Genomic DNA, 14,997 nt, shown 5'->3' with positions numbered 1-14,997 from the left:
ACACGTTGTAGCAGTTAGTACACATAAGTTGCTGCAATTTAGCAGTTAGTATAACATTGTAGTAGTTATTGTACCGTTGCAACAATTATTGTATCATTGTAGCAATTGATGTACCGATGAGAGAGAGGATTAAAAAATTGAGTTTTTGACCGCGTCATATAGTCATATTATTTCTATATATATAATACAATTTTTAGTTTTTTTTAATATTGGGTTATAATATTACAAAAACCAACATATTTAATCCTTGATTTTAAAATAATAAATATACAGGTACTTTCAAGGGCATTTGAATAAACTTTTTTTTGTATAACTTAATAAATGATCTTTGGGTTGTATGGTTTTGGTTCTTTTCTTTCGCAAACCTCGAATTTTGAGTTATTAAAATGTTTACCTCATTTGATTTTGAATACGCATCTATGAAGATGAATAGATACATGCAATAGCATATTAGAAATTTATTAACGTATATATTGTATTATTTAGCTTTAGCTAGTTTTGTATTGGTTACTTCTTATATTATTAATAGAGGGTATTATCTGATTTAGCAGACAGTTATACACTTAGGGTATAATAAGGAAAATCCAAACATGACAAGGGAAAGTTTAAATAGTCAAAAAGGACTAGAAGTTTGGTAAAGGAAAGTCCTAATGAACTCAGGTATGATCAATTGAGTCAGAAGTTTTAGACGACTGAAATAAGAGTTTTGATTGACTTAATGTTTTGGTCGACCCAACCAAATAGTTCGACTGACTTATGCACAAGTATATCCATTATTTGGTCGACCCAACTAAATATTCAGATTAAGTGATCGGGATTTAGGTTCGGCCGATAGAAAGTCATGTGAAAGCTAATCCAGTTGCATAGATCCAATGTAAGCGATATCGGTCAATGAGAGCATACGATCAGGTAACTGGATGACATGTGGCAGAGATCCAAACTGATTGGATTCAGTTTGGTTGGGTTAAATAAAGAAAGTCAGTTTTTTATTTTAATTTAGGGTTGAAAGTTGGAAAGATTATTTTTTTTAAATTAAATGTGTATTTTGAGAAAAATGAAATTATGATGCAAATTTCAAAACTTTGAGTGCAGTAAAATGTGGATGCAAGATATAGGAAAAAAGAAAGAAGCATAGGATTTAAACTTATCATTGACTAATTCGGTGTCAACTACCAATGACACATGAAACAAGTTTCTTTCTTACAAGCATGAAATTCTTGTATGGGCAAATCAAAACCCTTTTAAAGATGGAGATGGCTCCAAGAAGTTAACAATTAATATAAAACGACAGAAACTTGGTGACCAGTAGTAAGCCCTACACTTGTGGTTATACCAAGTCATTGATAAGGACAAGAGGATGAGTCACATTATTACATTAGAATTAAGTAGAATTAGGAGGATGTCAAAGACAAGTGAAGTGAACCAACAAGAGATGTATATCTTCTTCATAAATCTACATCCACAGTGGAACACCATTATTTTCATGTATATATTTTAATATTTTCCCAACTATTAGGAAGATGTCAAAGTCAAGTGAAGTGAACCAACAAGAGATGTATATCTTCTTCATAATTCTACATCCACAGTGGAACACCATTATTTTCATGTATATATTTTAATATTTTCCCAACTACTACTTCATGGTTCTACAATAACGTGTACAACTCTTCCTCTTTACGGATTGAAGTCTTAACTTTGTGATCACATAAAATGGGCTTTAGTTGTGAGCAACTCCGGTGGGAGCGAGACCACTAAAATTTACGACCTCATCACACCACAATAATAAATACTATTGTCATGGCACCTGTTCGTTAGTGTTGGAAGACCTACGGCTAATGACAATATGTCCTCTGACTTCATGATCTAAAAAACTCTAATAATGGACATTTTTTTATTTTATTTTGTAGAAAGAATTATGTTTGTATATTATATGGTTTATTATAAACTTTTCATTGACTACATGCTGTCCATGCAATGGTATATTATACCGTGTCCCCAGGCTACGGTGTATGTATTGTACAATTTTCAACTATGATGTACCGTAGAATTTTTTTGTAAAGTGGGATGATAATATGAGTAAGCACTAGATTTATCCTCATAATTAATGAAATTTTTTTATAGGATTAGTCATCCTAATATTAGTCGGCCTAAAGATGAATATTTAGTACTAACTAAAAAAATAAAAAAATAAATAATATATTCTACAGCATTGTGCTCAAGTAATTTCTTAAGTGTCTACCGTTCAAATCTCAATTACTACGATGCGCTATGAAATATTTTGTCTAGAGGAATGAAAAATTTAGGACATTGACTATTGGGTGATATATATAAGGATTTGTTATCACTCATGCATGAATATGGTATATTTTGAACATTGTTAATGCAATCTAACCAATCAAGTATGAGTTCTTAGGGTCAATTTCTAATGGATATAAAAATACTTATTGTTTGACCTCCCTCGTATAAGAATTAGTATACTAGAACAAATGCCTCCTTATGATTTATGTCCTTACAAATTATATGGGATCGGCTTGAAGATCGCTAGGATGACAACTCCACCTTTGATACAAAGACCTAGATTAATGAGAATCCAACGTGTAGAGATTGGGAGTGATGAGACTCCATCCATGAAAGTCAAATCAACATGAAGGCCTTTTCACATTAGGTATATCTCAAATTTGAGAGGCTCAAGATGATGTAACCCACCCTGGGACAATGATAAATTCAAAGCTAGACGAGCTCAACTTGTAAATGTTGGATTTAATATTCTTTAAGATAGAATCATATTTGATTTCAGACTTGTGATATTGAAACCAATGAAATGATCTAATTTAAGATTATTGGGTATTAAATTATTGGATATAGACATTATATGTATAGAACCTATTATCTGTATCTATTATTTGATAGTTTTTATAAAATTTAAACCGTATGAATTCTAAACAATCAAAATATGAATTTGAATAGGAAAAATAAGAACATGTGAGCATAGATCTTTATTTCATCGAAAATATGATATAAAAAAAATAAATACATAAATAAATATGATAAGAAACTTAATTGAAGAGTCATCCTTGTTTCTAGCGTTGCCCAAAAATAATCCATGTGGAAGAAGATGTAGTGGAAAGAAAAGGAAAGTCTTCCAAGAGGCTTGGGGTGACATCGTCGAAAAAGCTTTAGGTCAATGGGGAATCAAAAACTTCGTCAAGATTTCTTTTCTAAACCCTTGGGGACCTCCCCTTATATAGGCAATCAATCTATTATCAACCCATAGATAATAACGGATCGGACTAAAGGGTTCTATACATTCAACTCATATCCAATTACTCGAAACCCATTAAACATAAGTTAGATTACTTTAAAGAGTTCAGATCATATTCACATGTGCAACTTATAAATAAGCCCACATAATAGAGATAATTATATCCAACAATCTTTCACTTGGGCTATATGTGAGTTGTATGTGAAATACAAGTAAAACTTTAGTTGATATCAAACTTGATGAGTACAAGATACCCCTGAAAATAATCTGGTTTATTAACTTCATTGGTATAAGACTAAAGAAGTCATAACTACTGTATATGACCGTAATAAGCTCCAATAGTAATCACAATACCAATGTTATTAATGACATAGATCAAGATGCAGATGTATAGAATGAAAATTACATGAAATTCGATCGGTACATATCAATTTTCAACTAGTCCTAAGATGATCTTAAAAGAGGTCAGATCATATTTGTAAAATACTTTATGCTAAACTGCAATAACAAATTATGATCAACTTTATAATTCCAAAAGGAATCTGTATCATATTTACCAACAACAAATGTTAAACAACAGTAGTAAATGATGATATCACAGTCAGAGTGTCAAACAAATATATAAATTCTCATTAATGTTTTAAACTTTAAATATGTATAATAATTAAAATAAAATGTTTATCTTTATTATCAAATATAGAGCAATAAGATAAATGCAAAGTCCCACTAGATGAGTTCTTCCATAAGAAGGACTCCCATATCCACAACATGCACATGAAACACCTTAGGCATCAAGCCTTTGGTGAGTTGATCGGGCAACATGGAATCTGTGCTGATGTGTTCTACCATAATCTGATTACTTTGAACTCTTTCTTTAATCGCTACAAACTTGATGTCGATATGCTTGAACTTCGATGAACTGCGGTTGTTCTTGGCATAAAGTTCTGTGACTTTATTATCACAGTAGATTCTCAGTGGCATGTCAATGCCATCAACGATTTGTAATGCTGTGATGAAATTCCATAGCCAAATTTCGTGATTGGATGCTTCGTAGCATGCTACCAACTCTGTCTTTATAGTAGAAGTGATTACTAGCGTCTGTTTGACGCTCTTCCAAGATATAACCCCTTCAGTAAGCATGAAAATATAGCTCGAAATAGATCTCCTACTATCAAAGCATCCAGCAAAATCGGAGTCTGAATATCTAATCACCTCTATATGATCCGATCTCCGATATGTGAGCATATGTCCTTTAGTTCTTTACAAATACTGCATCACTCTCTTTATCGCTTTCCAGTACGATGATCCAGGGTTACTTACATATCTGCCTAACATCCCTACTATAAATGTTATATCTGGTCGAATACAAATTTGTCTATACATGAGACTTCCCATTGCTGACGCATGTGAGAATTGTTCCATCTCCTTTATTTCAAGTTCAAGCCGTGGATACTATTGTAAGCTGAACTTGTCACTTCTTGACAAATGTGGGTCACCAGGTGTATAGTTCTGCATACCATACTTTATAAGCATCTTTTCAATATAGGTCTGTTGTGAAAGTTTGAGAATGCCTCTTGAACGATCACAATATATCTGTATGCCTAAAACAAAGAATACTTCACTAAGATTTTTCATTTAAAAATTACCAGATAGAAATAACTTGGTTTGATGCAACATACCCTTATTATTGCTCGTAAGCAATATATCGTCCATATACAAAACAAGTATAGCAAACTTGTTCCCACTAAACTTGACATATATGCACCGATCAATGGGGTTCTCTTTAAATTCAAATGAGGTAAACACTTTATTAAATTTCTGGTACCACTGACGGGACGCTTGTTTTAAACTATAAATGAGCTTCTTTAATCTACATACTAGGTACTTTGAGTCCTTAGACTCAAAGTTCTCTGGTTGTACCATATATATATAGACTCTTCTATATCTCCATTGAGAAATATAGTCTTTACGTTCATTTGATGTAGCTCTAAATCATAATAAACTATTAGTGTCATGACTACCCTAAGGGAGTCTTTCGTTGACATAAGTGAGAAAGTCTCCTTGTAATCAATGCCTTCTTTCTGAGTGAATCTATTGACAATAAGATGAGCCTTATACTTTTCGACATTGCCCGTTGAATCCTGCTTGATTTTAAATATCCATTTACAACTAACGGACTTCTTTCCTTCAGGCAATTCGACAAGTTTCCAAACGTCATTGTCTGCCATAGACTTCAATTCTTCTTGCATGGCGTTAATCCACATTTCAAGGTTAGAGCATTGTTTGACTTCTTGGAAAGATGTAGGATCACCTTCCAACCCCATGTCAAAATCATACTTTTGAATAAAAACATAATCACAAGAATTCATGGTTCTCCGTTCCCTTGTGGATCGCCTTAAAAGCACTTGTGTTTGAGGTGGTTGAGGTACTTGCTCATCAATATGAAGCAATACTTTAATTTCAATGGTAGGTTCCTCCAATTGCATTGAAGATGTTATGAGAATATCTTGGTTCACTACGCTCACTGGATGTATGATACCCAAAATGTACAGTATGGTAACCACACCGTTATTGATCGCACTAGTAGTGACTATAAGATGATTGCCAACGCATTCTTTAAAAGATATTTCTCTGATTTTATCACTCCCACTGTCCTCAATGAACTTGACATTTTTCGTTTCGAAGAAGGATCTATTAGAGGGATCATAAAATTTATATTCTCTTGACTTTTCAGAATAACCTATAAAATTACAGTTAACTATTCTTGAGTTCAATTTCCTTTCATTAGGCCTATAAGGCTTAGCTTCAGCTGGACAACCTCAAACATGTAAATGTCTAATGCTAGGCTTTTTACCTGTCCACATCTTGAATGAGGTTTTAGTTATTGCCTTACTAGGTACTTTATTGAGTAAGTAAACTGCAGTCTTGAATGCTTCACCTCACAAAGACTCTGGTAGAGAAGTGAAAGTTATAATACTTCTTACCTTATTTTTTAGGGTTCGATTGCAATGCTTAGCTACACCATTCTGATCGGGTGTACTAGACATGGTATATTGAAGCACAATCCTACACTCAACAAGGTAGTTCACAAAAGGTATTAGATGTTGTTCATCTGATCCATCATATCGATCGTAACATTCACCTCCATGGTTTGATTTGATGGCTTTAATTTTCTTACTTAGTTGAAGTTCAACTTTGGTTTTAAAAATTTTGAACATGTCAAAAAATTACGATTTCTTATGAATAAGGGTATAAATAGTCAAATCTAGAATAGTCATCTATGAAGCTAATAAAATATGTGTGTTCATTCCAAGATGCCTTATAGAATGATCCACAAATGTCCGTATGTATTAGTTCCAAAATATCACTACAACGGGTAGCCCCCTTGTTCCTTTTGTTAGTGATCTTTCCCTTAACACACTCTATGCAAATATCAAAGTTTGACATGTCAAGGGAATCGAGAATTCCATATGACATTAAACTTTCTAGGCATTGTTTGGATATATATCCTAAATGTCTATGTCACAACATGGAAGACGTTCCGTCGGTTAATTTACATTTTGTACGTATACTATGCATTATTACGTTATTAACCATAGGAGTAAAAGTGTTCAATTTATAAAACTTATTAATCAAGGAACCATTGCCAACTAGCACTGAATTAAAGAAAATACTAAAAAATTCAATTTCTAAAAGAACAAGAATAATCTAATTTGTCGAAACAAGAAATTAAAATTAAATTTTATCAAAAAGATGGTATAATAAATGTATTTTCTAAATTCTGAAAAATATTGATTCCTAAACAAAACTTAAAAACACCAATTGACTTAACTTTAATTTTCTTTCCATTTCCTGTATAGATGTGTCTTTCACCATCAAGCGGAAGTCGATTCCTAAGACAATTTTACATAGTAACACTTATATGAGTAGTAGCATCGATATTTATCCACCAAGTGTCAGTGGGTACTATAGCTAAATTAACTTTCGAACTAACAAAATTTTGAAAACTCTCAGAATCTGCAGTCTGCTTTCCTTTTCCTTTATTGTTCCTCTTTCTCTTCTTGCTTGAACCTTGAGATCTAGATGCTACGAGAACACTTTCAGGTATCTCAAGCCTCAGTCTCTACTTTATGTTTCCTTTTCTAGTATATTGTATGGTTATTAACTTCGTAAGAAGTGTGGTATTGTTGACATATTCATTTGAGGTGAATCTGTTTGCTAATTGTTTAGAAAACTCCTAGCATCTTCTCCCTCAGTTATCGACTCTTTAATTGGTGCCAGTATGGATAGCCTCATGATACTTAAATACATGCGATTTGATTTCTCCACTGCTGAAATTCAACCCTCTGTTGTATAGTACTAGCACTGGTCAGAGGTATGAGACGATCATTCCTTAATGCATAGTGTAAGTCCATGCAACCTAAGACAACGGTCACGTATTCTTTCCATTCAGCAAAATTTGAACTAGTTAGTGTTGGGATGCTATTAATATTGACAGTTACATATTGCATTGAAATTAAAGAGAAAAATTTATTTAAGCTCATGATTTAACTAAAGTAAAGAACATATAAGTAATATAAAATTATGCAAATAAAATAAAATTTTATATGCATATAAATAGTCTCTTTATGAGATATCAAGTACAACATATGTGCATTCCTTTGAGCTGACACATTATTTGTTAGTAATACTTTCTAATATAACTCAAACTTTAATTGGTCACACAATATGTCTTTCTTTGGGCCGACCCATTGTGCGCATAATATGATACTTTATATGAATTATATTTTGGTTCATAGCTCACAATAACCTTAATCGACCATATAATATGTCTTCTTTTAGGCCGACATATTTTGTGCATGATCTGAACAAAATAATATTTTGTTCCATGGTTATAAGCTACCTTATGTATATATCTAGTATAAAAGTAACCTTTCTTTGGATCGATTACTTTTAGTATAGATATATGTCTACCGACACAAAATGCACTAAATCTACCTAAGATGTTTTCCTTTCGGCCGACACATTAGTTCAACTTAGTAGCACGTTGTGTGGATAGATTCAAGAAAATCTAGAAACTTAATTCGAACATAAATTACTTAATCAGCCTTACAACTCCAAATTAAACTTATCAATCGATATCATATAACAGTCGATTAGTTTTATATAATTAATTATCATAATCAATTTAAAAATCTACTATATGCGATTATATGACCATTTATAAAATCATCTAAAAAAAGTTGAAATATTCTATAAGTTCTATAATTAAATAATATTATTTAATAATATTTCATCCCTTAATTATTCATGAAAAAAATATTTAATGCATTTTTTATCTTGAAACCGTATTTTTTTTAATTTTAATTTCATGATTTCACGTTTTTTTGTTTTTATTCTTCTATACTGTTTCACGAAAATAGTGTTGACGTTGAAACAACAAACTTAATTAAAAAAAACTTAATTGATTAAAAAAATAATTCTAATTGATTAATAATTACAGTAGTTGTGAGTTTAAAGCGGTTAATTCACATAGATTCTATTTGATATTTTAAGTTTAGTAATCGATCGATCAAATCAATCGATTAAATTATCGTTATTTGACTTAAAATTAGATTAAATGTGACGGTTCTTCTCAAAACGATGATGATTCATCATTGTTCGTCGTGTTGTTTGTGAAATACACAAACTGCATTGAAGATTAAACCTTTGTTAAATTTTTTATACAAAAGATTTCAACGATCAAATACAATTTATATTAATAAAACTTAATCTAGCATAAAATCTAAAAGATCGATAAAAACTCTAATTTTAAACCATGAAATTGATGCAAGAGAGCCATGACTCTATTACCAATTAATAGTTCTTGTAAAACCTAAACTGTATAAATTCTAGACAATTAAAATAAGAATTCGAATAGGAAAAACAAGAACATGTGAGCATGAATTTTCATTCTATCGAAAATATAGCATAAGAAAAATAAATATATAAATAAATATGACAAGGAACCTGATTGAAGAGTCATCATTATCTTTAGCATCGTTTAGAAATAATCCCTGTGGAAGAAGATACAGTGAAAAAAAAAGGTCTTCCAAGGGGCTTAGGAGCGACGACACCAAAAAAACTTTAGGTCAATGGAGAACTAAAAACTTTGTCAAGATTTCTTTCCTAAACCCTTGGGGACCTCTCCTTATATAGAAAACCAATCTGTTGTTAGCCCATAGATGATAATGAATCGGACTAATGGGTTCTACACATTCAACTCACATTCAATTACTCGAAACCACTAAACATAAGTTAATCTCACTTTAAAAGATTTGGATCGTATTCACATGTGTAACTTACAAATAAGTCCACCTAATAGAGATAATTATAGCTAACATTATCATCTATGGACTGATAATGGATGTGTACTATAGAATGAGTTGATCCCTAGAGGATTAGGTTAATCTTGACAGACTCCTTATTCCCCATTGACAAGAGAGTTTTTGCTTCCGTCAACCCTGACTCCTATGGAAGATCAACCTTCTTCTCCTCTTCTTCTTTCGCAGAATCGACAGTTCGACAAGCACTATACAAAGAACAATGACAATTTCGTTGCATTCATGTTCTTCGTAATATACATTTTATGTATTATATTTCTTGTGTCATGTTTTCGCTAAACTAGATCATGTCTTCTGTTTTCTCTGTTCGAGTTCTTATTTCATTCTTAGAATTCATGCGATTAAGAGAAAACTCAAGGTCTATCAATTGGTATCAGAGCTAAACTATGTCTCTTCAATTTCATGGTAATATAGTATAAAATTTTCATTGATTTATTATTTGTATGTTAGATTAAATTTTCCTAGTATAACATAGTTTTTTGATCGTCGAAAATCATATAAGAAAAATCTAGGATAGACTTATTTTCCAAGTTTTTTGTGTTTCTATAAAGAATATGAAAAACGGAAGAAGAGACACCGCGTTTAACCTAATATTTAGATCAAATTGCTGTTAGGACCGCTGGCGGTCGACTAGAGAGGAGGGGGGGGGGGGGGGGGGATGAATAGCTCCTGCACAAAATCAAACAAAAATACCTTCCTCAACTTATAGCTTAAACAAACACTTGCATTAAATAATAACTTAAACAAACACTTGCATTAAATAATAAATAAACTTAAAAGCAGAGGCACAAAAGTTTTTATTTGGTTACAACCGAGGAGGTTGTTAATCCAAGGAAGTGGAGCGTACTCCTTCAGGCAGAGAAACCTCTTTACAGCAATGATCGCATAAAAAGATGAAGCTAAACGAAACTAGAAGTGTACAAGTGTTGTTTCTCAAGAATACTTGTTGTGTTTAGCTTCTTGGACCAAGACTGTATTTATAGCCTTGGTCGGGGCGCTTGGAAGGGTTCCAGGCGCTTGGAAGGAGATACAATTTTATCCCCTTCGCAACGGATCACGGTCAAATGTGATCCGAATAAAACTCTATTCCGGGGCCCAGACCAGGAAAGTCAACTACATTGACTTTTTCCAGTTCGGATCTTCCGCTCCAGCTCCGCTTGCTTCGGTTCGGGTATTCCGCTCTGGCTCCGCTCACTTGGGTGATTTCGGTTATCCAGAATAGGGCTCATTTGAACCCAACTTTCGGCCTTCTCCTCGAGTACCCTTCTGCTTCGGCTTTTCGTCCCTCGGAAATGACGCACGCCTCCTTCTCGTCCGCCCACGTACTCTTCCGCAGCATCTCGTCCCTCAGACGCACCGAGCCCGTCAGCTCTCTCCCGTGTCGTCCTTCTGACTAGCTGTGTCTTTTGTTCGACTTTCTGTGCTCCTAAATTCCTGCACACTTAGACACAAGGTTAAACACAATAAGACCTAACTTAACTTGCTTGATCACATCAAAACAACCTTGGAGTACCAACAACCTCCCTCTTTTTGATGTGAGCAACCCAAGTTAAGTTAGGATAAACCAACATAAAATAAAAGTAATAATTTTACAATTAAAGTGAAAAAAGTTAAAATTTGAAATTACTACCTCCTCTTAGACCTAAATTTTCCTTCTCCTCCTTTGATCACATAAAAAATGGGGTAACAAAAAAAATATAAGGGTTAAATTTTTCAATAAAATAGGAAAGTTTTTAGTAAAGAAAACTGATTTTCAATATTTTAAAAAATTATGAAACTTTTGAAAATTATTTTGATAACGCTTAAAATAATTTTAGAAAAAAACTTCTAAGTAAAAAAATTTTTGATATAAAAAAATATCAATATTTTTCTAAGTTTGTAAAAATTAATTTTGTAGAAATAATTTTAGAAAAAAGTAAAACTGATACTTAAAAAAAAAACTTTTAAGTTAAAATTTCTAAGTTTAAAAAGATTAAAAAAATGAGTAACTATTTAAAATATTTTTTAATTATAATTAAATGTTTATCATTTAGTCAATTAAATATTTTATTTCGTTAATTGGCTTCCAGGCTATGGCGATGCACTAGGTCTTCTTGGTTATTGGATCATCAACCACTTCTAGACAAAGTCTCATAATGAAATCAAATATTTAATGTACTCTCTGAAAGCCCTAAGTCTAATTAATCTTTAATTTAGACAAGTCTTTAGAACCCAATATAGGTTCTTTCCAACTGGGTTAAATAGAAATTTCTTTGGTATATACTTCTGAGAAATTTTTCTAATTTGTCTTTTGTGATAATAAAAGTATCAATTTAGACCATTAAATTTTCTACTACTTGTATTATATGAGCATGCATAATTTTTCAAGTTCTTTATTTTTTTTTGCAAAATATCATTTTCCAATTTTACTTTTGTCAAATTTTTCTAATGGACAGGGTTAAGCTAGAATTGTTTTCAACATTTTATTTTCTTTTTCAAGTTTGCAGCAATCTTTAGTTAATAATTTATTACATTTAAGCAACTTATCAGGTAGAAGAGATCGTATCTAAATTACCTTGTTGATCTCATTGTCCATAGCTCCCCTGAATTGTTGCTTTCTTTTGTTGACGCTCCCCCTTCATCGATGCTCATTTCAGACGAGCTTTCTTCGTGTTCGTCTTCTTGATGATCCGCCATCAACGCAAGTCCGCAAAAGGCTTCGACCTCTCATTCGAACGACGTTTCGTCCTACGTCGCCTTTAGGGTCTTGTACTTGTTCTTGCCTTTGTCCTTCTTGTTGATCTTTAACTTAAGGCAGTTGTCTTTAACATGCCCTTCTTCATTGCAGTGGTAGCATCTGATCGTTCTTCTCTTTCTACCCTGTGGAAGGTTAGTTTTTCTAGATTTAAGTAACTTTTTAAAATGTCTTACCATCATTACCGTTTCGTTGTCGTCGAGAGAGGACTCTGAACTTTGTTCGTCCATCTTTGTTTTAAGGGCAATGTCGTGCTTCGACTCCTTTGTATATGCACATCTCGATTCATGGACTTCAAAGGTTGAAAATAACTCTTTTAAGGTAACAGATTCTAAATCCTTAAAGATATAATAGACATCTACTAATGATGCACATTTCGTATTTCTAGGGAATGCATTAAGAGCGTACCTTAGCGAGTCTCGGATGTTTATCTTTTCTCCGAGATTCAAAAATCCGGTGATAAGCTCCTTGATCCTTGCGTGAAGGTATGCAATTGTTTCATGTTCTTCTAATAGGAGGTTACTGATCTGGTTACGAAGTAAGCCCCATCTCACAAGTTTCGCCTCCGAGGTTCCTTCGTGAAGTTCCAAGAATTTTTTCCAGAGCTCCTTGGCGGACTCGTAAGCTCTGATCCGATTGACTTCTTATGGCAGGAGGACGCTCAACAAATGAAACTCTGCTTTGTCGTTTGCCACGAAGTCTGCTTATTCCTTCTTCGTCCATTGATGTTTTTGCTTGCCTTTGGGTGCTTCAAAATTGAATTCCATTATTAATAATAAATCGAAGTCTGTTTTGAAAAATACTTCCATTCTCTTTTCCAGCTCGCGAACTCCCCCTCGAACTTTGATGGATAGATACTTGGTCCGGCCATCTCGTGTGCTTTGTTCGACGGTTAGTCCTCCTGAAACGAACTTGACTCTGATACTACTTGTTAGGACCGCTAGCGGTTGGCTAGAGGGAAAGGGTGGGGGATGAATAGTCCCTGCACAAAATCAAATAAAAATACCTTCCTCAACTTGTAACTTAAACAAACAGTTGCATTAAATAATAAATAAACTTAAAAGCAGAAGCATAGAAGTTTTTACTTGGTTACAATCGGGGAGGTTGTTAATCCAAGGAAGTGGAGTGCACTAATATCTTCTTTAGGCGGAGAAGCTTCTTTCCAGCAATGATCGCACAAAAAGATGAAGCTAAACGAAACTAGAAGTGTACAAGTGTTATTTCTTAAGAATGCTTGCTGTGTTTAGCTTATTGGACCAAGACTATATTTATAGCCTTGGTCGGGGCACCTAGAAGGGTTCCGGGCGCTTGGAAGGGGTTAAAATTTTATTCCTTTTGTAACGGATCGTGGTCAAACGCGATCCGGATAAAACTTCGTTCCGGGCGCCCAAACTAAGAAAGTCAACCACGTTGACTTTTTCCAGTCCGGGCCTTCCGCTCCGGCTCCGCTTGCTTCGGTCCGAGTCTTCTGCTCCGGCTCCGCTCACTTGGATGATTTCGGTCATCTGGAATAGGGCTCACCTGAACCCTACTTTCGGCCTTCTCCTCGAGCAACCTTCCGCTCCGGTCTCTCGTTTCTCGGAAACGCTGTGTGCCTCCTTCTCATTCGCTCGCGTACTCTTTCGCATCACCTCGTTCCTCAGATGCATCAAGCCCGTCGACTCTCTCTCGTACCGTCCTTCTCGTTAGCTGTGTCTTTTGCTCGATTTCTTGTGCTCCTGCATACTTAGACACAAGATTAAACACAACAGGATCTAACTTAACTTGTTCCTTGGGGTACCAATAACAATGACTCAATCGATTGGCCTGGTTGACAAATCAATTACCAAATCTAAAATTATGAACAGAACTGAGCCAAATCGCTTATCCAATTAATTTAGTTGACACCAATCGATTGGTGAATTTCGCCAATCGATTAGCATGACTGAATCAAGTACGAGATCGATTTTAATCGATCAGAACAATCAATTTTTGATGCTACCAATCGATTGATAAAAATTGTCAATCGATTAACAACTTAAAATCATGATAAAAAGAATTGAAATCGATCGATCAATTGATCAAAGTTATCTTGATTGATTATAACTTTTTTTCAATCGATTAATAGTTTTAAATTCACAATAAAATATTTTTAATAGATTAAAAGTATTAAGTAATCAATTGGAATGGTTTCCAATGGATTAAAAGTATTCAGTAATCGATTCCATGGGTTTCTGATGGATTAAATTAATCTATTAAGTGATGTTTATAATCGATTGGCAATTTGTTTTCACGTGAAACAGTGTTTAATGCTATGAAACAATATCAATTGATTAGAGTTATTTCTAATCGATTAATTTTTTTCCCTCTACGTGATCACTGTTTCATGCATCTCATGCATTAAAAAAAACATTAAACAATATTTTCATATATATGAATATTTTGAAAGGTATTTAAATAATAATTTAATTATATAACTTTACAAAAGCTTTAGCTTCGTACCGATAGATTCTATAGTCGCATATACTATATTTTTAAATTAATTATGGTAATCATTCGATAAAATTAATCGATTATCTCATATGCATCAATTAATTGATAAGTCTAATTTAAAATTATTAATATTAATTAATTAATTA

This window comes from Zingiber officinale, chromosome 10B (genome assembly GCF_018446385.1).
Source record: "Zingiber officinale cultivar Zhangliang chromosome 10B, Zo_v1.1, whole genome shotgun sequence".
Classification (NCBI taxonomy): Eukaryota; Viridiplantae; Streptophyta; class Magnoliopsida; order Zingiberales; family Zingiberaceae; genus Zingiber; species Zingiber officinale.
Note: the sequence above shows the minus strand (reverse complement) of the source record.